The sequence below is a fragment of the Crocuta crocuta genome, unplaced genomic scaffold (assembly GCF_008692635.1).
Source record: "Crocuta crocuta isolate KB4526 unplaced genomic scaffold, BGI_CrCroc_1.0 scaffold149, whole genome shotgun sequence".
NCBI lineage: Eukaryota > Metazoa > Chordata > Mammalia > Carnivora > Hyaenidae > Crocuta > Crocuta crocuta.
Window position 1 is genome coordinate 4,198,997 of NW_027551561.1, and position 26,702 is coordinate 4,225,698.

At 37.9% G+C, this 26,702-nt stretch overlaps 1 protein-coding gene, 1 non-coding gene and 1 pseudogene across 2 annotated transcripts in view; 2 read left to right on the plus strand and 1 right to left on the minus strand.

The window, feature by feature from the left end:
• Window positions 1–26,702, minus strand: part of TAOK1 (TAO kinase 1) — a 148,478-nt gene that overhangs the window by 97,533 nt on the left and 24,243 nt on the right. The window lies entirely within an intron of this gene.
• Window positions 15,689–15,792, plus strand: LOC144219832 (U6 spliceosomal RNA). Its single transcript, XR_013331508.1, has one exon. It is a non-coding gene; the product is annotated as a U6 spliceosomal RNA (small nuclear RNA).
• LOC144219751 (L-lactate dehydrogenase A chain-like) lies at window positions 18,524–19,911 on the plus strand (annotated as a pseudogene).

Sequence of the window (26,702 nt, forward strand, 5' to 3'; positions counted from 1 at the left end):
ATTAAACAGTCTTATATTGGAAGATAATGTCTTCTAGGACTTTCATACCTATATAGAAGAAGTTAATGCCTGGCTCAAAGTTTCAAAGGACAGGCTAACTCTCTTGTCAGGGGTTACTGAAGCTAGTGACTCTAAGTTGAGGCAATGCTCATGGACTGTTCTGAAAATCCTAATGCTTTTAAGAAATATGCTAAATCTATTCTGTCATCTATAAACAGAACAAAGCCTGGATAACAGCAGATCTGTTCACAACATGATTTACTGAGTATTTTTAGCCAACTGTTGAGACCTATTGCTCAGGGGGGAAAAAAAAAGATTCCTTTCAAATATTACTGCTCATTGACAATGCATCTGGTCACCCAAATACATGGAAATGTACAATGAAATTGATGTTGTTTTCTTTTTTTAATTTTTTTAATGTTTTATTTATTTTTGAGAGAGAGAGAGCGCAGGGGAGGATCAGAGAGAGAGGGAGATACAGAATCCAAAGCAGGCTGCAGGCTCTGAGCTAGCTGTCAGCACAGAGCCTGACGCAGGGCTCAAACCCATGAACCGTGAGATCATGACCTGAGCTGGTTGGACGCTTAACCAACTGAGCCACCCAGGCGCTCTGAAATTAATGTTGCTTTCATATCTGCCAATACAACATCCATTCTGCAGCCCCATGGACCAAAGAATAATTTCAACAAGTCTTATGATTTAAAAATACAATGTGAGGGGCGGCTGGGTGGCTCACTTGGTGGAGCATGCAACTCTCGATCTAGAGGCTGCAGGTTCCAGCCCCACACTGGATGTAGAGATTAAAAATAAAAATTTGGGGCACCTGAGTAGCTCAGTTGGTTAAGACTCTGACTCTTGATTTGGACCAGGTCATGATCTCGCAGTTCCTGAGTTCAAGCCCCACATGGGGCTCTGTGCTGACAGTGTGGAGCCTGCTTGGGATTCTCTCTCTCTCTCAATCTCTCTCTCTCTCCTCTCTCTGTCCCTATCCTGTTTGTGCTGTCTCTCTCAAAATAAATAAATAAAAATTTAAAAATTTTTTTAATTAAAAAGTTAAAATTAAAAAATAAAAAAATCTTTTAGGGGTGACTGGGTGGCTCAGTTGGTTAAGTATCTTTTTTTTAATGTTTATTTATTTTTGAGAGACAGAGAGACAGAGCACGAGCAGAGAAGTGGCAGAGAGAGAAAGAGGGAGACACAGAATCTAAAGCAGACTCCAGGCTTCATGCTGTCAGAATAGGGCCCAATGCAGGGTTCAAACTCATGAATCATAAGATCATGACCTGAGCCAAAGTTGGACGCTTAACCAATTGAGCCACCCAGGTGCTCCTAAGCATCTGACTCTTGATCTCAGCTCAGGTATGATGTCACAGTTCATGAGTTCGAGCCCTGCGCTGGGCTCTATGCTGGCAGTGCAGAGCCTGCTTGGGATTCTCTCTCCTTTTCCCTGCTCACTCTTTCTCTCAAAATATGTAAACGAACTTAAAAAAATAGACAAAATCTTTAATAAATAAATATACAATTTGTAAAGCTATAACTGCCATAGATAGTACCTGATGGATCTAGGCAAAGGAAACTGAAAACCTTCTGGAAAAGGATTCATCATTGTAGATGCCATTAAGAACATTTATGATCCATTGGAAAAGGTCAAAATATCAACATTAACAGGAGACTGGAAGAAGTAGATTTCACTCCTCATGAACGACTCTGAGGTGTTCAAGGCTTCAGTGAAGGAAGTAATGGCAGATGTGATGAAAATAGCAAGAGATTTAAATTTTGAAGTGAAGCCTAAAGATGTAATTAAGTTGCTACAATCAACATGATAAAATTTTAATGTATGAGGAGTTGCTTTCTTATAGCAAAGAAAGTAGTTCTTGAGATGGAAATCTACTCCTATCAAAGATGCTATGAAGACTTGAAGTGACAACAAAGGATTTAAAATATTCCACAGATTTAGCTGAAAAAGGAGTAGCAGGGTTTGAAAAGGCTGACTCTAATTTTGAAAAATTTCTACTCTGGGTACAATGCTATCAAACAGCATTGCATACAACAGAAAAATGTTTGTGAAAGAAAGAGACTATCAATGTTGCAAACTTCACTGTTGTCTTATGTTAAGAAAATGTCACAGTCCCCCTAACCTTCAGCAACAACCACCTTGATCAGTCAGCAGCCATCGACAAAGAGGCAAAACCCTCCACTAGCAAAAAGATTACAATTTACTGAAAGTTCAAATAATAGTTAGCATTTTTTAGCAGTAAGATATTTTTAAATTTAAGGTATGTACATTTTAAAGACATAATGCTATTGCAGTACATAGTAGACTACAGTATAGCGTAAACATAACTTTTATATGCACAGGGAAGCCAAAAAATTCATTTGACTAATTTTATTTCAATATTCACTTCATTGGGGTGATGTGCACCAAGTCCACAATATCTCTGAGGTATGACTGCATAAATGTTAGTACTATTAAAGGAAATTAGATTAAAATAATCAAATCATTTCAAATGTGTCTTGTGACATATACAAATTTTCTTGTACACACAAAAACTATCTCTGGAAAGATACTTGGAAACCGATAACATCGGTAGCCAGCATCTAAGTAAGGGATTCAAGAGTCTGAAACACAAAAATGAGGAGACTTTTCACAATTTTGTGTTTTTTGAATGGTGAATGTTTTACCTATTTAAAAACAAATGTTAAATATTAAGAAAAATTCATTTTCTGGCCATAGCATTTACACGAAACTTAGTTCCAAATAAAGTTTAAGATTTTCATAATTTGCAATTTTCCACAAGCACCCACATCTCTAATGTTCCCTTATCCCCATCAACAGAGATTCTGAGAACTAGAAAAATAATTGTAAGATTCAACCATTAAGATTATTTATGGGGCGGGCACCTGGGTGGCTCAGTTGGTTAAGCATCCGACTCTGGCTCAGGTCATGATCTCACAGTTCATGGGTTCGAGCCCTGGATCGGGCTCTGTGCTGACAGCCAGCTCAGAGCCTGGAGCCTCCTTCAGATTCTTTATCTCCCTCTCTCTCTGACCCTCCCCTGCTCACGCTGTCTCTCTCTCTCAGAAATAAATATTTTTAAAAAATTAAAAAAAGAATTATTTACAATACTTGGTAAGAATCTAAATGCTGACTAATAAGACAAGAAAGAGCCTCTCTTTCCAGTTATTTCCCAATAATAAGATCATATGGCATCTCTACTTCTCCAGTCTTTCATTGTTTAATAATGCAATCACCATTAACGGAGGGCAAAGCAAGCTACAGCACAGTGCTACAATACAAAATTCCTTTTTTTAAAAAAGATTTTATTTTTAAGTAATCTCTACATCCAATGTGGAGGCTGAATTTACAAGCCCAACGTCAAGAGTTGCATTATCTACCAACTGAGCCAGCCAACACAAAATTCTTTTAATGTGTCTCTCACACATACACCTTCATTCCCTCAAGACTGGAAGGGTATAGACTAAAATGTTGACAGCTGTCATATGTGAGTCCTAGAATGTAGAGACTTATTTTCTTCTTTCTGCTTATCAGTACTTTTTAGTTTATTCTACTTTTAGTAAATGCAGTTTGTATGAATTTTTACAATGCAAATAAAAAACATTAGAATTTCAATGATTCTTCAAAGTGCTAGAAACTTAAATGCCAGGTAGGTATGGATGCAGAAATTTAAGTTTTAGTATAACTCAAAATCTACAAGTGTTAACAACTTTGCAAAGGAAAGATTTCCATTTAGATTTTCCAAAATTTCTTGCATACACTGAAAAACATCCTTTTTTTTCTTTTCTTGAGACAGAGAAAGAGTGTGCACTGGGGGAGATGGGGAGATATGGGGCTCGATCCCACAACCCTGGGATCCTGATCTGCACTGAAATCAAGAGGAAGATGCTCAACTGAGCCACCTAGGTGCCTCTGAAAAATATTCTCTAAAAAAATTACTGGGTCAAAGGTTTGGAGGGAAGAAAAAAGACTACCAATCTATTTAGATATCTACAATTCCATATTAACAAATTTTAAAATCTCACAAAGATAATTGATAATCTGTCAAAATGGAAATTAGTTGAAAAACAACTAACTGCATTCTTCAAAATAGCATTAAAGACCAAAAAGACCAGGGAAATGTTCTAAAAGTTAAAGAAAACTAAAGACATATGATAAATAAATGCAATGAAGGTCCCTTATTTGAGGGGGGGGATCCATCCTTAAAAGACATCATTGTGACAAACTAGAATAACCTGAATATGGACTGTATATTTGATAAGAGTGCTGTACTGTTAAAATTCCTGACTGTGGCACTTTTATTGTGTTTAGTGAGACAATGTCCTTATTCTCATGCAACAGATACTTTTTTAAAAATTTTTCTTTAGTGTTTTATTTATTTCTGAGAGAGAGAGAGAGAGAGAGAGAGAGAGAGACAGCGTGAGCAGGGGAGGGTCAGAGAGAGAGGGAGATACAGAATCTGAAACAGGCTCCAGGCTCTGAGCTAGCTGTCAGCACAGAGCCTGACGCGGGGCTTGAACCCACAAACCACGAGATCATGACCTGAGCCGAAGCCAGACACTTAACCGACTGAGCCACCCAGGTACCCCATGCAACACGTAAGTATTTATAATCATGTCTGCAATGAACTCAAATAGTTCAGGGGAAATCAAGTAAGTGTCTATGTAATTCAGTAATAGTTATAGGTAATAAATGTTAACAACTGGTGAATGTTCATAAGGAGTACATTGGGTATTTACTGTATAATTCTAGCAACTTTCCAATCAATCTTATATTTCTCAAAATAAAAAAGTTAGGAGATGGGGGCAACGCAGCTGGGGAGTCTCCTACCATGATCACACTAGAGCTGCCCTCTCTGGAGGATCCAAAAGTGCAGGAGGTAAAAATGTCAGTTCTGTGCTTAAAGCTGCAGCCCATCTCTACAGAGCTCCAGGGACAACCAACTTGCTGGCTCAGGCAGTGGAGCATGCCACTGCTGATCTCGGGGTTGTAAATATGAGCCTCAGGATAGGTGCAGAGATTACTTAAAATCTTAGGGGTGCCTGGGTGGCTCAATCAGTTAAACGTTTGTCTGACTCTTGATTTATTTCATGGCCCTGGAGTTCAAGCCCTGCATTGGGCTATGCACTGACAGTGTGGAGCCTGCTTAGAATTCTCTCTCTACCTCTTTCTCTGCCCCTTCCCCACTTGTGCTCTCTCTCTCAAAATAAATAAAACATAAAAACAAAATTCTTAAAGGGGTGCCTGGGTGGCTCAGTCGGTTAAGCATCCACTCTTGATTTCAGCTCAGATCAGGATCTCATGGTCCTGAGATCAAGCTCTGCATAGGGCTCCGTGCAGACCGTGGAGCCAACTTAAGATTCTCTCTCACTTTGCCCCTCCCTGCTCGCAAGCTCTCTCTCTCAAATCCAAAAATAATAAATAAAATCTTAAAAAAAAACTTCATGCCATGCCGCTCAAAGATAAAGATTAGCAGTGGGGTCTAAACTCCCAACTTGTCAACAAGTATGCTCTGGACTTCTTTGGGCAGATGAGGCTTCCTGTGTGGAGTCTTTACAGAGTAATGGACCTGCATTAATTATTCCAACCTACAGTTATTTCTTCATTGTTGCAAACAGCATGCAGAATTTGATAAGAGGGTATTGGACAAACTGGACTGGGTGAAACCTGACCTGGTAGAGCTGTCGAAAGTCACTAAAATGAAAAGAGACTGACCCTTACTAGAGAATCTCTATCACTCAAGACCAAGACCAGAGGCTACTCCTGAGATGGAAGATTTTAAGCTTGCCAAACAGTGAAACCACCCTTTTTGCTGAACCACTGGAAAATGGGTCCACCAACCACACTCAGTGACGAGCCCAGACAGCAACTTATGTAAACTCTCACACAGTTTGAATCAACCAATAAAAGTGTTCTTTCGGGGATCAGAAACATTAGCAAAAAATGTTAATTTATGTGGTTTGGCAGTTACTCCATATCACTTCCTGGTCATTAACATTTTTAAAGGAAAAAAATAATAAAATTTTAAAAATTAGAAGTTGGAGTAATGGGAAAACTAGAAACAACCTAAAAGGACAACAGTTTAAAATAATAACTAACGGTGTACCTGGGTGGCTCAGTTGATTAAGCATCCAACTTCGGCTCAGAACAAGATCTCACAGTTCATGAGTTTGAGCCTCACACTGAACTCTGCACTGACAGGCAGAACCTGCTTGGGATTCTCTCTGTATCCCTCTCTCTGCCCCTTCCCCTGCTTGTGCTCACTCTCTCTCTCATTCAAAATAAATAAATAAACTTAATAATAAAACAACAACTAAAGTGCACTGAAAAGCTAGGAAAACCACAAGAGAATAAACAGAATGAGAAAGTGTTACTTCTAATTATAAATTAGATTGTGATAATTTTATTGATGATTAGTTTCAAACTTCAAAGCAGAAAGGCAGGAAAACTTCAATTTGTTTTGACACTGGCATAACCCTAATAATAAGGAAAAACAGCAAAACAAGAAAAGAAAAATCCAACCAATTTTACTTTGATTTCACGTAAAAGTATTTCCAATAGAATATTCCATAAATAAAATTGGAACAATGTTCAAATTGGGGATTGCAGGTAAGAATGCTGTCACTATCCTCTCAATACCCCTTCCATGATAGGAAGACATTACTAATCCACCAGAGCATTCTTCAACGTCTACATGCAATTGCATATTCTTAACAGCATTCCCTCATTTCATTAGAACTGAAGTAGAATGCAAAACCTACTTCCCATTTCCAAGTTTTCTACTTCAAAAAAGCTAAGTTAGAATCCTTTTACCTTATGCTTCATATGCCAAAATTAACCAGAGGTAGACTGATGACTTCATCAGAAACAAAAACTAGAGGGGCGCCTAGGTGGCTCAGTTAAGTGGCCTACTCTTGATGTGTGCTCAAGTCATAATCTCATAGTTGTGAGATTAAGCCCAGCGCAAATGGTTCTGAATGGGAAGAGTTTGGTGCTGAGTGGGTGTGGAGCCTGTTTAAGATTCTCTTAAATCTTAAATTTAAGCCACCACCTTGGTGGCTTTCTAGATTGAAGAATCTTTTCACATTCTTTTATTAGCTCTACTGAGAGCCAAACTCTATTCACATTCTTTTTTCTTACCTGTAATTCAAGAGATAACAACTATGATAAAGCCCTGGAAAAGTACCAGTCAGCTATGCTATTAGGGGCAAAATAATGGACAACTCATTTATTTACTACACAGAAAGTTCAAAGGTACTATAAAACTATGTATTTGACATCCCCACTTTAATATTTTAAAGGCACTTCTAACTCAACATAGTCTAATCACTCAAACTAATCATTCTGTGTCCTATGTAAAACCAACTTATTGTATTCAATTCAGCTGTTGGCAAACCTAAGAGTTATTTTTGACAACTCTCTTTCCTTCACTCATAACCCAATCCATCATCACATCTCGTTGATTTGTCCTCCTAAATCTTCCTCAAACTGACCCACTTTCCTACATCTCCACAATCTCCTTATTCCATCCAGGCTACTACTTTATCTCACTCCGGGCTGCCTTATTGTAACAACTTCCTAAATAGTGCCATTGCATCCATTCTTGGCCCTTCTCCAATCCATTTAGTCTACTACAACCAGAATGACCTTTCAAAATGCAAATCTGATTATGTGATTCGATCCTTTACACTGTATTTCAGTTGGAACAAGAATCATTAACATTAAAGCAATTACATTATCTGGTACTACCCTATCTCTTTAGCCTCAACCCCTGTGCTCTGATGACACAGACCTCAGTTTATTGTCATGCTCCTTTTACCACAGAGCCTTGAAAACACAGTAACTAAAAACACGGGTTTTAGAATTATATTATCTAAGTCCCAAAACTGGATCTGCCAACATACTAACTTTTGGCAATTAACTTACTGGGAAAGCAACTTAATCTCTCTGACCTCAAATTTCCCTGCTTTACAGTAGGGGAAAAGATAACACCTAGGTCATTTTGTGAGGGTTAAATGAATTTTGCATAGAGAACATAGTGCTCATAACCAGTAAGCACTACAGGCCAAATTCCTCTACTCTGTTTTTTTCAATGTTTATTTATTTTGAGAGAGAGAACTACACGTGTATGGGAGAGAGGCAGAGAGCTAGGGAGAGGGATAATCCCAAGCACTCTCTGTGCTGAAAGCACAGAGCCCGACTCGGAGCTCAATTCCATGGTATCATGACTTGAGCTAAAATCAAGATTCTGACACTTAACCAACTGAGCCACCCAGGCACCCCTTTTCTTTCTTGTTGTTTATTTTTATTTACTTAAAATTTTAATTTTAATTCCAGTATGGTTAACACAGAGTGTTATATCAGTTGCAGGTAAACAATTCTAAACATTATTGGGTGCTTATCATAAGAAGTATACTCCTTAATTCCCAACCCCTATTTCACCCATCCTCCCATTACCTCCCCTCTGGTAGCCAACAGTTTGTTCTCTATAGTTAAGAGTCTGTTTCTTGGTTTGTGTGTCTCTTTTTTTTTCTTTGCTTATTTTGTTCCTTAAATTTCACATATGAATGAATTCATATGTTGTCTTTCTCCGACTTACTTCACTTAGCATTATACTCTCTAGCTCCAACCACATTGTTGTAAATGTCAAAAGTTCATTCCTTTTCAGAGCTGAATAATATTCCTGTGTGTGTGTATAATACACCTTTTTATTCGTTCATCTATTAACAAACTTAGCTGCTTCCAGAATTTGGCTATTATAAATAATGCTACAATAGGAGCATTAGTCAGTTAAGCATCCCACTTTGGCTCAGGTCATGACCTCACAGATTGTGAGTTCAAATCCTACATCAGACTCTGTGCTGCCAGTGCAAAGTCTACTTGGGATTCTCGCTCTGTCCTCTGTCCCTCCCTTACTTGTGCCTGCTCTCTCAAAATATATAAACTTTTTAAAAAATAATAAGTACATAAATACATAAATAATGCTGCAATAAACCTAGGAGAGCACTTACCCCTTTGAATTAGTGTTTTTGTATTTGGGGGGCAAATATCCACTACTGCAATTAGTGGATCATAGGGTACTTCTACCTTTTTTTTTTTTTTTTTTAAGTTTTATTTAAGTAATCTCTGTGCCCATTATGGGGCCTGAATTCATGACTCTGAGATCATGAGTCATGTGCCCTTTGAACTGAGCCAGCCAGCCACCCCTACTTTTAACTCTTTGAGATACCTGTGTACTATTTTCCACAGCCACTGCACCACTTTCCATTCCCACCAACAATGTACCAGGGTTCCTTTTCCTTCACATCCTTGACAGCACCTGTTGTCTTTTTGATTTTAGCCATTCCGACAGGTGTGAGATGCTATCTCACTGTAGTTCTGATTTGCATTTCCCTGATAAGTGATGTTGAGCATCTTTTTATCTGTCTGTTGGCCATCTGCATGTCTTCTCTGGAGAAATGTCTGTTCATGTCTTCTGTGCATTCTTTTTTTCTTTCTTTTTTTGTTTTTTTTGTAAGCTGTATGCCAAACATCAGACTTAAACTCATGATCCTGAGATCAAGAGTCGCATGCTCTACCAACTGAGCCAACCAGACACCTCTCTTCTACATATTTTTGAACTGGATTATTTGGTTTTGGGGAACTGAGTTGTATCAGTTCTTTATACATTTTTGGATACTAACTCTTTATCAAATCTTTTCCCATTCAGTAGGTTGCCTTTTAATTTTGTTGATTGTTTCCTTCACTGTGCAGAAGCTTTTTATTTTGATGTTATCTAAACTCCTCTACTTTCTTCAATCTCTGGTTATCATCTCCACTGAGAAACTTTTCTCACCCTAATTCTTCCAGGCACAACTAACTGGTTTTATGTGTTTGTGTATGTGATACTTCCAAAAGGTTTGCTTATATCCAATTAGCACTGACTCACTGTTCTGAATTATTTGTTTACCGATCTCACCGTACTACTAAGTGAGTTCCTTAAAGGCAGACGCTATCTTATTCATCTCTGAATCTGATGTACCTAACACAATGTCTCTTAAAGATAGCAGGCATTCAAGAAATGTAAGAGTGAGTACAGAAATCAAGTAAATAATGAAAAATACAGTTTTAATACAAGAATTTTACAGTAAATAAAACTGTTTATGTACAATTATATTTTTTCAAAATGTGGTCCACAGCCACCTGCATAAAAACTGCCTAGTATTTTTTTAAAATGCATACTCTTGGGCCCCTCATAAAACCTATATGTTTTTAATTTTTCATAAATATCTTTTTGGCAAACCAAAGGTTGAGAACTGTTGGATTAGAATAATGACATCTCACACAATTACTAAATGTAAACTTAAGAAAATGAATAATACAATAGTCAAATATTATAATTCAAGGTCCTTAAAAGTAATGAAGTCATTTAATAGAACCTACTTTTGAATCAGAATAAATCATCTGTAAGTGAAGACTACTGGTAGATTGTGTTCAACATTTCTGAATAGGAGAATCCGAGGGATAAAATACAACTATCTTAAGATTATTTCCAATAGGATATTCTTAACCTAGTATGGAAGTGAAAAGGGGCAACAATTCAAAATGTAAACAATTTAAGCTTTTACAAATCATACCCAAACTTTAAAAGCACTAATAAGCAACAAAAAATGAACTACTTAGATTAGAGTAAAACCTTGGTTTAAGAGTATAATTCATTCTGGGAACATGTTTTTAATCCAAAGCACTTATGTGTATAAAAGCATATTTCCCCATAAGAAATAATGGAAACTCAGAGGATTCATTCCACAACCCAAAAATGTTCATATAAAAATGACCTCAATATTGTAGTATAATATAAAATAATAAAGAAAATACAAAATATAAAGAAAAATAAACAAATTAACCTGCACTTATATTTGAAAACCTTCATGACTGATGTGAGGTAGACAAGAGAAGGGTTACTGTGTAGGACAACCTTCACTATCACTAATGGAATCACTCCTATCTAAAGGCTCAGTGGAATCTTTTTCTGCATGGGGACCATTGTATAGACTTGAATGGATGTTGATATAGTACAGTATTAATAAATTCTTGTTATATACTGTATTTAATGTAACTGGCAATAAGGCAGCAGAGGAAAGGGTCTGTATCTGCAGGCAGACTGACTTAGAATGAACCAAAGCATTCCTAAGCTTACTCCTGTATGGAAATGCAAACGACTGTCCATAGGTGCTTTGAAGTCACAAAAAATACACTAGTGCCAGTTGTGGAGACCTTCCAAAGTTCTGAAAAATCACTGATTTCTGCCAAACATTGTAGCCTGAGACCAAGCATCCAAGCATGGGAGACAATCACCCATGATCCCACAGCAAGAGACAGGAAAAGAGGGGGGAGGGGGAGGAAGAATGGGGGGAGAGAGGGGGAGAGGGGGAGAGATGGAGAGAGAGAGAGAGAGAGAGAGAGAAGAGCCACTGCCTCAGTTGTTATCATGTGACGTTTGGCATCATGTACTACTCGAATTGGAAGATATCACTCGTTTATCAAGTTAAAATTTATTAGAAATGTTTGCTCGTCTTTCAGAACACTCACAGAACAAGTTAATAGCAATCCAAAGTTTTACTGTATTTAGGATATATCTGTTCTCAATTATCTTCATCATAAATTCTATTATATTAAGATCCAACTTAAATTACATTTCTAAACTTTGTGTCCTTCCTAATATTCCCAAAAGGAACAGTTTAACAATACAAATGTTTTAGGACTTTCCTTTCAATCATTACATGACTAGAGAATCTGTTAACTAATTTTGCAGAGAAAATGAGTCAAAACACAAACTCTATTTTTTGTCATTTTAGAAGAAAAAGCTCTTGTGAGTTTCCCCAAATCTCAATATATAGTTTTCCTTTAATACTAAAGTTACAAAATAAAAACTGAATTTTTTTACTGTCAACAAGATCTGGTATACTGATTAGATCTTAAAATCTTTCAAAATAAAAACTGAGTATATTGTATAACAGATATAAACAGACTCAGAACATTAAAACAGATATCCTTTAAGTCAATATTTACATTATGAAGGAAGGCCTGAAGGATTCGGTGGTTGCCTAAGGTCACAATAACAGAGACAGAACTAAAGATCTCAATTTACTAAATGCATGGTAGTAACCTGAACTGGATCCTGGAATAGGAAAAAGGACATCAGTGGGAAAATCTGAATAAATCTGAATAAAATCAATAATTCAGTTAATAGTTTTGTATCAATATTAACTTTGTAAATTCAACAAACAGACCACTGTTATTTAAAATGTTAACATTAGAGGATGCTGGGTGAAAGGTACATGAGAACTGTACTAGCTGTAATTTTCCTGTAGGTCTTAAATTATGAAATATAAAAGGCTTAATTTAAAAACTCTAAATCTAAAACTTTTTTTTTTTTTCAGTTTATTTAGACAGAGCATGCACACAAGTGGGGGAGGGGCAAAGAGAGAGAGAAAGAGAGAATCCCAAGCAGGCTCCATGGTGTCAGCACAGAGCCTGACTCAGGGCTCAATCCCATGAACCCTGAGACCATGACCTGAGCCAAAATCAAGAGTCAGAGGCTCAACCGACTGAGCCACCCAGGAACCCCTAAATCTAAAACTAATTTCTAATCTAGAATGCTTCCCTTCTGTTTGCATAACATTCCCTAAACAGAAAGGCATTAGACACTATGTTTCCAGAGGTAACAACATATAGCACACCTCCTTATAACACCTCCCAACCAAATATAATCAAAAGAAATCCTCCCTGTTTTTCTACTTAACCCTGAATTCTTGTTATATTCCAGGAATTTTTGATTATTTTATTGAATTCTCACAACTGTCCTAAAATAATTATCTACCCAGGGGCGCCTGGGTGGCTTAGTCAGTTAAGCGTCCGACTTTCGCTTAGGTCATGATCTCGCGNCTATGTAATTTGCTTACTATCACATGGTTGTCACTATACTCATCATCAACTTTCGGCCTCGGCACTTTTAAGATTATGTGTATTTGAATGAGTAAGAAGCATTTGTTACTAAATTTTAAAACTTCTACCTCCACAGTGTTTTTCAGATCCAAACCCTTACTGCCAATGACATAGCCACTACCTTTTGTTTAGGTCTCTGTCACCTCTTGTCTATTCTAGAGAGAAAAGCCTCCCAAACAAGCATTCTAACCTCCAGGCCTTTCCCCCTTAATCCATTAGACATCACCCATAGTTGTTTACTGGCCTCCCAGAACCTATACCCACATTTTAGTAAAGGTACCGACTTCCTTCTGGGAAATTACTCTCCTCTGCCTAGACAAGGCTATGTATAAATACGTCTAGCTCTGGAGCACCTGCCTGGCTTAGTCAGTGCAATATGTGACTCTTGATCTTGAGGGTGTGAGTTCGACCCCCATGCTGGGTGTAGCAATTACTTAAAAAAAAATAAAATTTAAAAGAAATAAAAATAAATATATATGTCCACTTCTGCCCTCACAGATGACTGGACATGAACCAACCTAAGCCAACTCCACTCTCTGTTTTCAAGGATCCGGAATCTTGAGCAAAATGAAAAAACTTTGGGGGGGAAATGGATGGCACTAATTTATTCTGGTGTCTCCTGTTTAGACTGTCAACTCATTCCTGATATCAAGACCCCAAGAACTGCCCCAGACTGGCTTCCCAGCCTTGCTTCTGAGTCTATGAGCAGTTTAGTAGCCTTACAATAAGTTTCATTTCACCTTAAGATAGTCACCGCCATTTTTCTGCTTGCAAACAAAGACCATAATGAATATGGAACCCTTGATTCACTTAAGATCTCTAAAGCACCTCAAAAGTATCATTCAATCATCCTGTGCAATAACTTTAAATGAACCCACAAATTCCCATTATTACAATCTGCTCCAGGGTGACTTTTCAGGGTTCTCCCAATTTGGGTCCAGTTGATATTTGTTGAACTTATTTCTCACCAATGACATAATGTATATTAGGGCTATTTTCTTCACTTGGAATGCTATCCACACCATCTCTGCCTATAAATCTTATCCACCCTTCCAAATATACTTCAATTATTACCCTGTATGTAAATTCTTTATCAATTCCACTAACACAATAAGATACTATAGAAAAGTCCTCATACCACCTTGTATCTGTATTTATTACATATTCTATATTCACTTACTAGTACTGTATGGATTACATTCTTCCACTGACCCCACTAACTCTTCCAAAGGCAAAAGAAAGAGTGGAAATATGTCAAGTATGTGCTGACACAATTCAGTCAAGAATAGTATCACCAGGGACACCAGGCTGTCACAATCAGAGGAGCACACAACTCTTAGTCTCTCCATGATGGATGTAGAAATTACTTAAATAAAACTTAAAAAAAAAAAAAAAGAATATCATGATATTGGCTATTCATACTATGACAAAATTTAAACCAATCAAACTTTTTTGAAACTTGGCATATGCAAATTTGGGATCAACTTCTGTTTCTGAGTGGTGACAGAATAATCGGGACAGGATTTATATTCCTGACACAAGATTGAAAAATTCCTTTTTAGAAGCTGAACAAGAGGTAATACATGACCACAATCTCTTCAAGAAGTGAAACAAGGTAAGTTCTATGGTATACTGGCTTTCTGCCTGGAAACACTTTCCAGAATGCAGTATAGGCAAAGGGATTCCAAGAAAAGCACAGCAGTCCTGAGCTAAGAAGACAAGTATCAGGGGCGCCTGGGTGGCTCAATCGGTTAAGCGCCTGGCTCTTAGTTTTGGCACAGGTCATGGCCTCATGGTTTGGGAGTTCAGGCCCCACGATGGGCTCAGTTCTAACTGTGTGGAGCCTGCTTGGGAATCTCTCCTTCTCTTTCTCTCTCTCTCTCTCTCTCTCTCTGCCCCTCCCCTGCTCACACTCTCTCCCTCTCCCAAAATAAACAAACTTTAGAATTATTTAAAAAAAAAAAAAGAGAGAGAGAGAGATCAGAGTTTAGGAAGGCCAAGCCAAATGAAATAGAGAAAGTGGACTTTCTGGAGAAAGAATTTCTGTTTAGAGGATGCCTTCCAGTATCTCTGGCTGAATACAAAGTTGCACATGCACAGGGTAAAACTCCATAAGGCCAAGCAAAGAACAACTATTGGGGAGTTAAACTCTCCAAGGTCACACAGGTTAGAAAATGGTCTCAGTTCCAACTCAACCACAGTGGAGAATCTTAAGAGACTTAGAGAACTCAGTAGAGTCTTCAAAAGGGTTATAACTTACCAGTAGAGCTAAATTAGCTCTAGCATAAAGACTACTCTAAATTTACCTTAACAAAAAAACTTAATCCCTGAAGGGATTGAGCTGATCCATAAGCAAGTGCCCATTAAAACAAAGTGTAATGTTCTTGGGGCGCCTGGGTGGCTTAGTCGGTTAAGCGTCCGACTTTCGCTTAGGTCATGATCTCACGGTTCGTGGGTTCGAGCCCCGCGTCGGACTCTGTGCTGACTGCCAGCTCAGAGCCTGGCGCCTGTTTCAGTCTGTGACTCTATCTCTGACCCTCCCCTGCTCACGCTGTCTCTCTCTCTCTCCTAGAAATAAAAATAAAAAAATAAAAATAAAAAAACAAAGTGTAATGTTCTTTAAAGACAGCAAAAAAATAGGGGACAACATACTAAACTCAATCAAAAATTAAAATACCAAAACCTGCTAACTTCAACAATACATATACTAAAATTAGAATGACACAGAGAAGATTAGCATGGCTCTGGGCAAGGATGATATGCAGATTTGTGAAGCGGTCCATATTTTTAAAAAAGTAAACACTGCTGGGGCACCTAGATGATTCAGTCAGTGGAGCATGTGATTCTTGATCTTGGGGTTGTAAATTCAAGCCCTACATTGGGTGTAAAGATTACTTACTTAAAAATAAAATATTTTAGGGAAGCCTGGGTGGCGAGTTGACTGAGCATCCAACTCTTGATTTTAGCTCAGATCATGATCTCGCAGTTTGTGGGTTCAAGCCCCATGTCAGGCTCCATGCTGACTGTGCAGAACCTGCTTTGTATTCTCTCTCCGCCCCCCACCCCCACTCTCACACACACTCTTGCTCTCTGTCTCTCAAAATAAACTTAAAAATTAAAATAAAATGAAATCTTCTAGGAAAAAGACATACCAAAAAAACCAAGAAATGTCATCCATAACCAACAGAAAAACTGTCAACAAACACAAACCTCAGAATGAAAGAGAAATTAGCAAAAAAGAGCATTAATTATTCTAAATGTCTACACGCATTTAAATAAAAATATATACATAAAAAGAGAAAAGAGAAAGGAAAAAAAATGAAACAGAACAAAATGGAACTTCAAAAGATGAAAAATACAATTCAGAAATGAATAAATACACTAGATGGGATTAATACGATATAGGACACTAAAGAAAACACACAAAATTTTAAAAGATCTATTAATATGGAGACATGAAAATTTAAAAACCATGTAACAGCACAATTAAAAAAGAAAAATGTGTAGGATCACAATGACTGTAGAACAATGTTAAATGGTCTATAAATGGTCTAACATATATGCAACTGGAGTAACACATAAGAAGATGAAAAAAATTATTAGAAGAAATAATATCCAGGGGCGCCTGGGTGGCTCAGTCAGTTAAGTGTCCAACTATGGGTCAGGTCATGACCTCACGGTTCATGGGTTCTAGCCCCACATCGGGCTCTGTGCTGACAGCTAGCTCAGAGTCTGGAGCCTGCTTCAGATTCTGTGTCTCCCTCTTTCTCTGACCCTCCTCTGCTCACGCTGCCTCTCTCCTTCAGAAATAAATAAAACGTTAAAAAAAAAAAGAAACAATACCCAAAAATTTCTTAAATTTGATGGAAACTTTAGCCCACAGATTCAAGAAACTCTAAATAAACACCTCCAGGATAACCTCAAATCAAGATGAGGGTACATTAGTGTCAACTTACTGAAAAATCAATATAAAGTCTTAAGACTAGTCAGAGGAAAAAAAAGACATATTTCCTGCAGAGTAAAAAAAAGTGTAGCATTCACATCTGAAACTGTCATGTCAAAAACATATTAGCACGGGGGGTGCATGGGTGGCTGTCTGCTGAGCTTCCAACTTCAGCTCAGGTCAAGATCTCACAGTTTGTGGGTTTAAGCCCTGCGACAGGCTCTCTGCTGTCAGCATGGAGCCTGCTTCGGATCCTCTGTCCCCCTTTCTCTCTGCCTTTCTCTGGCTTGCATACACACTCTCTCCCTCAAAAAATAAACTAACATTAAAAATATATATACCACAATCCTAAATGCATATGCACCTGATAAATCTTCAAAATACATGAAGAAAAACTGACAAAACTTTGAAAAGACAAACGAGGAAAAATGGGTGATGGGCATGGAAGAGGGCACTTTGGGATGAGCACTGGGTGTTATATGGAAACCAACTTGACAATAAACGATAATAAAAAATAAAAGTTAAAAAAAAGACAAATGAGGGGCACCTGGCTCAGTTGGCTGAGTGTCCGACTTTGGCTCAGGTCATGATCTCATGGTTTGTGGGTTTTGCATCTTTGTCATGTACTCATGGTTTGTGGGATTCTGTATCTCCCTCTCTCTTTGCCCCTCCCCTGCTCGCACTCTGTCTCTCAAAAGTAAATGGTTTTTTTTTAAAGATTTTAATTAAGAAAATAAAAGGACAAATGAATAATTATAGTTAACATTTCAAAATTACTCTCTATAACTGAGAAAACAAGTACAGAAAATCAATAAGGATACAGAAACTTCACACTCAAACAATTTGACCTAATTCACATTTATAAAGCACTCCATCTAACAAAGGATACACATTCTTCTTAAGTGCTTATGTAACATTTACCAAACCAGACATATACTCAGCCATAAAACAAGTCAAAACAAGGCAGCTTGTTGGCTTAGTCAGTGAAGCTTGCAGCTCTTGACCTTGGGGTTGAGTCTGAGCCCCACATTAGGTGGAGATTACTTAAAAAACAAAATCTTTTTTTTTTTTTTTTTTTAAATATCAACAGGGGCGCCTAGGTGGCTCAGTTAAGTGATTTCAGCTCAGGTCATAATCTCACGGTCCACAAGTTCAAGCCCCACGTCAGGCTCTGTGCCAACAGCTCAGAGCCCACAGCCTGCTTCAGATTCTATGTCTCTCTCTCTCCCTCTCAAAAGTAAAATAAAAAACATTTTTAAAAATTCAAGGAAAAAGAAGTCTCAACAAATACAAAAGAATTAAATTCATACATAATTTCGGTATTCTCTGACCACACAGAATTAGAAACTAAATCAGGAATATTCCTAAATATTTGGAAATTAAACAACACAATTCTAAATAACATATAGTAGGGGTACTGGAGCCACTGCCGCCAAGTCTGATTCCAGTGCCATACATGTGCGCACCTACCTGGCCTAATAATACTCTCAATTCCTTTTGGTTCTAAATCCAATGTGGCAACTCTCCAGGATCAGCTTGGAAGGGAGGGAGGGAGGGAGGAAGCAAGCTAGCTCAGCCATACCCCGAAGAATAAGATTACAGTTTTTTGGGTTGGTGCTGTTGGCATGGCCTGTACCATCAGTCTCCTTTTTTCTTTCTGTTTGAGAGAGAGCGAGAGCGAGCGAGAGCTTGTGAACTCTATCTAGAAGGGATGGGGCACCTGGGTGGCTCAGTTGGTTAAGCAGCCAACTTCAGCTCAGGTCATAATCTCATGGTTCGTGAGTTCAAGCCCCAACATCAGGCTCTGTGCTGACAGCTCAGAGCCTGGAATGTGCTTCAGATTCTGTGTCTCCCTTTCTTTCTGACCCTACCCCGCTCATGCTCTGTTTCTCTCTGTCTCAATAATAAATAAAAAAATAAACATACATATATAAAAGGGCAGAGGGAAAGAAAGAGAGAATCTGAAGCAGGCTCCAACTCTCAGCATGGAGCCACCCACAAGGCTAGATCTCACAACTGTGAGATCATGACCTGAGCAGAAACTGAGAGTTTAACTACTGAGCCACCCAGGCATCCTGCCATCAGTCTCTTAATGAAGGACTTGGAAAATGAACTTGTTCTTACTGGTATCATGAAAGATAAACCGAAGGGACCGATGATGGATCTCCAACACGGCAGCCTTTTCCTTAAAACACCAAAAACTGCCTCTGGTAAAACTATATCATAACTGCAAACTCCTAGCTGGTTATTATCACAGCTGGGGGCATATCAGCAAGAGTGTGAATAGCATAATGCGAACATATTTAAATGCATCATTTCTAATTACTGTAAAATACAGCCTCAACTGCAAGGTGCTTGTTGTTTCCACTCCAGTGGATATCTTGACATATGTGCCTTGGAAGATAAGCACCTTTCTCAAACACTATGTTAGTGGAAGCGGTTGCAATCTGGATTCAGCCCAGTTCCGTTACCTAATGGGGGAAAGGCTGGGAGTTTACCCATTAAGCTGTCATGGGTGGATCCTAGGTGAGCATGGACGCTAGTGTACCCTGCATGGAGAAAATGTTGCTGATGTCTCCCAGAAGAATCTGCACCCTGACAGAGACACTGATGCAGATAAGGAACAGTGGAAAGAGGCTCAGAAATGTATGGTTGACAGTGCCTAAAAGGTGATCAAACTGAAAGACTACACATTCTGTGGCAGATTTGGCAGAAAGTAAAATGAAGAATCTTAGGTGGGATGCATCCGATTTCCACCACGATTAAGGGTTTCTATGGAATAAAAGATGATGTCTTCCTCTGTGTTCCTTGCATCCTGAGACAGAATGGAGTCTTGGATGTGAAGTTGAATCTGACTCCTGAGAAAGACGCCCATTTGAAGAAGAATACAGATACACTTCAAGGAGAGCCAAAAAGAACTGTAGTTTTAAAATTTTTTTTACTGTTGTGCCACTTCATTGTTTAGGCTACAAAAGGATTTTAGTTGGGGGTTTTAGGGGCGCCTGGGTGGCTCAGTTGGTTAAGCGGCTGACTTTGGCTCGGGCCACGATCTCACAATTCGGGAGCTTGAGCCCCGTGTCGGGCTCTGTGCGGACAGCTCAGAGCCTGGAGCCTGCTTCAGATTCTGTGCCTCCTTCTCTCTCTGGCCTTCCCCTGCTCATGCTCTGTCTCTCTGTCTCTCAAAAATAAATAAACTTAAAAAAAAAGAAAAAAGTTGGAGGTTGTATATATTGTCCTTATTATCTATTACTCTAATAATATTAAAATAATCTAGGAAAAATAGCAGTTTCCTAAAGTTACAAATAGGAATACCTCACAAAACCCTGCAGCCATATCCTGATGTTGGATTATACCTATTATATGTAGTCCTAAATTGGTTAATGTAAAATAGTTCTACCTCCCCAGATGCACTACTGCCAATGCTGCATATGCTGCAGTTGTTCTTCAAACCAGATATGTATTTACTGTGTGCGAAATAACTCCTGTTTCCCTCTTGCCTCATCCAACTTTTTTTTCCAGTCAACCACATCCTGGGATCCAATGTATAAATTCAATATTGCATGTATTGTGCAAAACTGTTCCAACAGATCTTGTGTATCAGAATGGTATACATTGCCATGCTGTAAAAAAAAAAAATCTACAATGTAAACAATGCAACCAACTATCCAAGTGTCATACCAATTAAAATACCACATAAACTTTAAACAGTGAAAAATAAAAACATGTGATAGGTCAAAGAGAAGCATATAGGAAAATTAGAAAATATTTTGAATTGAAAAAAAGTGGAAACAGGATATCAAACTCTGTGGTTTAGAACTAAACAAGTACTTAAAAGGAAATTTTATAACATTAAATCCTTGCATTAGAAAATAAGAAAGATCTGAAGTCATAGTACAAGCTTCCAGCTTAAAAAATAAACAAAAACAAAAGCAAATTAAATACAATAAAAGTAGAAATAATGAGTAAAACCCAATGAAATTGAAAACAAAACAAACCAAGAGAAAAATCAATTTCACCAAAATCCAGTTCTTTGAAAAGATAAAACAGATAAATCTCGAGCCAACTGATACAGAAAGAGAGAAAGGATACAAATTACTAGGATCAGGAATTAAAAAGAGGATATCACTACAGACCCTACAGACAGGGGCTCCTGGTGGCTCAGTCAGTTAAGCGTCAGACTTTGGCTCAGATAAATGATCTCATGGTTTCTGAGTTCAAGCCCCACATGGGGCTCTCTGCTTCAGATCCTCCATCCACCCCCTACCCCAACCCTCACCCACTCACACATGCTCACTCTCTCTCAAAAATACTTTAAATAAACAAGTAAAATTATAAGACAATATTATGAATAATTTTTATCAGTTAATTTGATAAACTATCAAAGTTAACTCAAGAATAAACAGACAACCTAAATAACAGTTTTACTTTTTTTTTTTAAGTTTATTTACTTTTTTAGTAATCTCTAAACCAAACGCGGGGCTTGAACTCATTACCCCAGATCAAGAATCACATGCTCTTTGGATTGAGCCAGGCTGGCACCCCTAACTATGTTTGTTTTAAATAAGTTGCATTTTTTAAATGTTTATTTTGAGAGAGAGAGAAGAGTGTGTGTGCGCAGCATAAGTGAAAGAGTGAGTCAAGACAGAGAATCTCAAGCAGGTTCTGTGCTTTAAGTACGGAGCCAAACATGGGGCTTGGATCTCATGAATCGTGAGATCATGACCTGAACCAAATCAAGAGTTAGATGCTTAGCCAACTGAGCCATCCAGGTACCCCTAAATAAATTGAATTTAAATACCTAGCCACAAAGAAAACTGGGCTCAAATAGTTTCACTGGCAAATTCTACGAAAGAAATAACATCAGGGCACCTGGGTGACTCAGTCAGTTAAGCATTTGACTCTTCATCATGGCTCAGGTCATGATCTCATGGTTCATGGGATGAAGCCGAGTCAGGCTCTGTGCTGACAGTGCAAAACCTGCTTAAGATGCTCTCTTTCCGTCTCTCTTTGCCCCTCCCCCACTCGTGCTTGCATGTACTGTCTCAAAATAAACATTAAAAGAAAAGGAATAACATCAGTTCTATATAAACAGTTCTAGCATATAAACACTATCAATTTAACTTAAGAAGTCAACAATATCATGATACCAAAATCAGATATGAACAAGAAATCTACAGACCAGTATCTCCCTTGAATACGAATGTAAAAACTCTGAGCAAAACATTAGTAAGTAGAACCTAGCAACTTATGAAAATAATAATGCATCATTACCAACTGGAGTTTATCCCTGCAGTGGAAAATCAACCTATATAACTCACTATATTAGACTTAAGAAGTATAATCATATGATTTCAGGGGAGACAAAAAAATTTGACAAAGTTCAATTCATTCATGGCAAAAACTCTCAGCAAACTGAAAATAGAAGGAATTTCCTTAACTTCATAAAAAAAAGATCTGTAAGACTATAAGAACCCTACATTTAATATCACATGTAACGATGAAAGACTACTTTCCCCATAAGATGGTGAACAAGGCAAGGATATCCACTCTTACCACACCTATTTGAAATTGTACTAAAGGATCTAGCCAGTGCAATAAAGCATAAGTAAGTAAATAAATAATAAGTAGAAGAAAGAGCATTCACATTGGAAAGGAAGAAATACAATTGTCTTTAATCATAAACTGTCTACTTAGAAAATCCCAAATAATCTATAAAATAGCTTCTCAAACTTACTAAGTGATTTACCAAGGTTGTACAATACAAAGTCAATACACAAAAATCAACTTTATTTTTACCAGTAGCAAAATCAAATTTTGGAGGAAAAAAGTAACATTTACAATTAACATCAAAAATCATTACTTAGGGATAAATTTAACAAATATGTGCAAGATTCGTATGCTGATAACTACAAAGCGCTAATGACAGAAATCACAGATAACCTAAATAAACAAAGAGATATGCCCTACTGGTGGACTGGAGGACTCAATACTGTCGAAGTGTCAATCTCTCCAAAATGTTCTAAGATGCCACACAATCTCAAAAGACCAGTGGTCTTTTNCTGACAAACTAATTCTAAAACTCACATTAAAAAGCAAAGCACCTAGGGGCACCTAGGTGGCTCAGTCAGTTAAGTGTCTGACTTCGACTTAGGTTATGATCTCGTGATTCCGTGGGTTCGAGCCCCATGTCAGGATCTATCCTAACTATGCTCTTTGGAGTCTCCCTCTCTCTGCCCCTCCCCTGCTCATGCTCTGTCTCTCTTTCTCTCTCAAAATAAATAAACATTTTAAAAACTTTTTTAAAAAAAGAAACACAGATAGCAAACAAGCACATAAGAAGAGACATCAGAGGTGCCTAGGTGGCTCAGTCTGTTAAGCATCTGACTCTTGATTTTGGCTCAGCTCTTGTAAGATCAAGCTCCACATCTCCATGCTTAGCAAAGAGCCTATTTGGGAGTCTCTTTCTCCTTCTCTCTCTGCCTCTCCCTCCCTCCCTCCCTCAAATATTTTAAAAAATTTTTTATGTTTTTGAGAAAGAATATGAGTGGGGGAGGGGCAGAGCAAGAGGGCAACAGAAGATACGAAGCAGGCTAGGCAGCACTAACATCAGTGAGTCTGATGTGGGGCTGGAGCTCACAAACTGTGAGATCATGACCTGAGCCAAAGTCAGATGCTCAACTGGCTGGGCCACCCAGGTGCCCCTCTCTCTCAAAATAAATAAACATTTTTTTAAGATTAAAAAAAGAGGAAGAGACATCAAAGAAATGCAAATCAAAATTACATGAGACTCCTCCCCATTCAAGGGATGAGCTACATCTAGTGACTCACTTCCAAAGAAACAGAGTAGGGAAAGAGAAAACTAGTAACTCTGTACAGTAGTAAAACCTGACAAACATTCATTAATCAGGTAAGGAAGGCTAATAGCAAGTGTTGTCACATGACCTTCATATACCTCCTGATATGATGTGCTGGGGAAGAAGACACTACACTTCCATGGTATTCTTTCCAAAAACCCATCACCTCAGGCTCATGAGAGTAACATCAGACAAACCTAAACGGGGATATTTTTCAAGATATGAAGCCAAAACTCCTCAACACTATCAAAGTTATGAAAAATAAGGACAGAAAGGACTGAGAAACTTACATTCCAAAGGAAACTGATAAAAACAGAATATATAATAGAAAAGCTGGTGAAATCCAAATAAAGTCTGCAGTTTAGTTAATAAGTAATATATACTTGTCAGTTTTGGGTTTTGACAAAAGAACCTCAGGATACTAATCAATTACAAAGGGGAAAATAGTAAAACAGGGAGAAATGTGACAGATAATCACATGTAGCAAATGAACCAGGTTAACATCAACAGTAATAAGATCTATCAATAGCATGTGTCATATCCCTCATTATGATGCACTGAGAAGGGCACCATACCATTCTGCATTATTTTTAACAAATACATATCCTCAAACTAATGAGAAAACACCAAACATGCCCAAATTGAGAGACATTAAAAATAACTGACCAGGGCTAACATTAACAACTCAGGCAACAACAGATGCTGGAGAGTATACAGAGAAAGAGGATCTCTTTTGCACTGCTGGTAGGAATGCGAACCAGTGCAGCCAATATGGAAAATAGTATGGAGACTCCTCAAAAAATTAAAACTAGAATTACCCTATGACCCAGCAACTGCACTACTAGGTATTTATCCAATGGATACAGGTATGCTGTTTCAAAGGGGCACATGCACCCCAATGTTTATAGCAGCACTATCAGCAATAGCCAAAGTATAGAAGGAGCCCAAATGTCCATCATGGATGAACGGATAAAGAAGATATGGTATATATACACACAATGGAGTATTACTCGGCAATCAAAAAGAATGAAATATTGCCATTTGCAACTATGTGGATGGAACCAGAGGGTTTCATGCTAAGCGAAATTAGTCAGAGAAAGACAAATATCATGACTTCACTCATATGAGGACTTTAAGATACAAAACAGATGAACATAAGGGAAGGGAAGCAAAAATAATATAAAAACAGGGAGGGGGACAAAAACTAAGAGACTTTTAAATATGGAGAACAAACAGAGGGTTACTGGAGGGGTAGTGGGAGGGGCAATGGGCTAAATGGGTAAGGGGCATTAAGGAATCTACTCTTGAAATCACTGTTGTACTATATGCTAATTAATTTGGATGTAAATCAAAAAAATTAATAAAATAAATTAAATAACTGACCAGTGGGGCACTTGGGTGGCTCAGTCAGCTAAGCATTTGACCTGATTTTGGCTCAGGTCATAATCCCAAGGTTGTGAGATCAGGATCGAGTCCCACTTAAGATTCTCTTTCTCTCCCCCTGCACTCCTCCCCCCACTAGCATACACTCTCAAAAACAAAAGCAAAAACTGACCAGTACTCATCAAAAGTGTCAACACTAAAAAAAAAAAGTGCCAGGCGGTGCCTGGCTGGCTCAGTCAGAAGAGCAGGTAACTCTTGATTATAGGGTCAAGAGTTCAAGCTCCAAGTTGGGTGCAGAGATTACTTAAAAAAAAAAAAAAGTCAAGGTCATGAAATACAAGGTATCATCACAGATTAGAGAAGACCAAAGACATACAACAAACTGCAATGTGAGATCCTGAAACTGCAAAGAGTTATTAATGAAAAAGGTGGTAAAATTTAAGTAAGGACTAAAGTTAAGTACATATTATACCAATGTGATTTCCTTGTCTTGGTAATTATCCTATGATTACATAAGATTAGGGTAAACTAGATGAAAGGCATATCTGAACATTCTTCTAACTTTGCAACTTTTCTGTAAACTTAAAATTATTACAAAAAATTTTTAAACACATTATATAGTATGTCCGTTATAATGCTGGAAAAAAATACAAAAAAGAATGCCAGACTCTTTAGTGAAATATCGAAAGTTATAATAAGCCCTTAACTACTGAGAGTTCTGTATCAAATTATATTCCAGCATTTACTTTAATTTCTATAATTAATCCAATAGAAGAAATATAAAATTTTCACAACACTTACTCCTTCACAATGAATTTTTTAAATATTTATTTATTTGAGAGAGAGACTGTATGTGCTGAGCAGAGGAGGAACAGAGAGGGAAACAGAATCTGAAGCAGGCTCCATCCAGGCTCTGAGCTGTCAACACAGAACCTGACATGGGGCTCGAACTCACAAACCGTGAGATCATGACCTGAAACGAAATTGGACACTTAACTGATGAAGTCACCCAGGCACCCCCACAGTTAATGAATTTTTATGATATACCAGAATATTAGCAAATGTGAGATGCATTCTATTCTAAGCAATTGCTGTAAAAGCTCTTTAAGTAAAAGGATAATACCTGAAAAAAAGAAGCAAAATGTCTTGAAAACATGTAAAAATTTAGAAGAAATATCAGTTTTGATCAAACGGTGAAAGATATAAATATCGGGGCACCTGGGTGGCTCAGTTGGTTAAGCAGCCGACTTCGGCTCAGGTCACGATCTCATGGTTTGTGAGTTTGAGACCCACATCGGGCTCTGTGCTGACAGCTCCGAGCTGGGAGCCTGCTTCAGATTCTGTGCCTCCTTCTATCTCTGCCCTCCCCTGCTCATGCTCTGTCTCTCTGTCTCTCAAAAATAAATATTTAAAAAAAAAGAAAGATATAATTATCATAGCAAATTATTAAGGTTTAATGATGTTCCTGCTCCAATATCCAAAACTATACAGTAACTCATGGGGAAAAGGTACTCCAAGA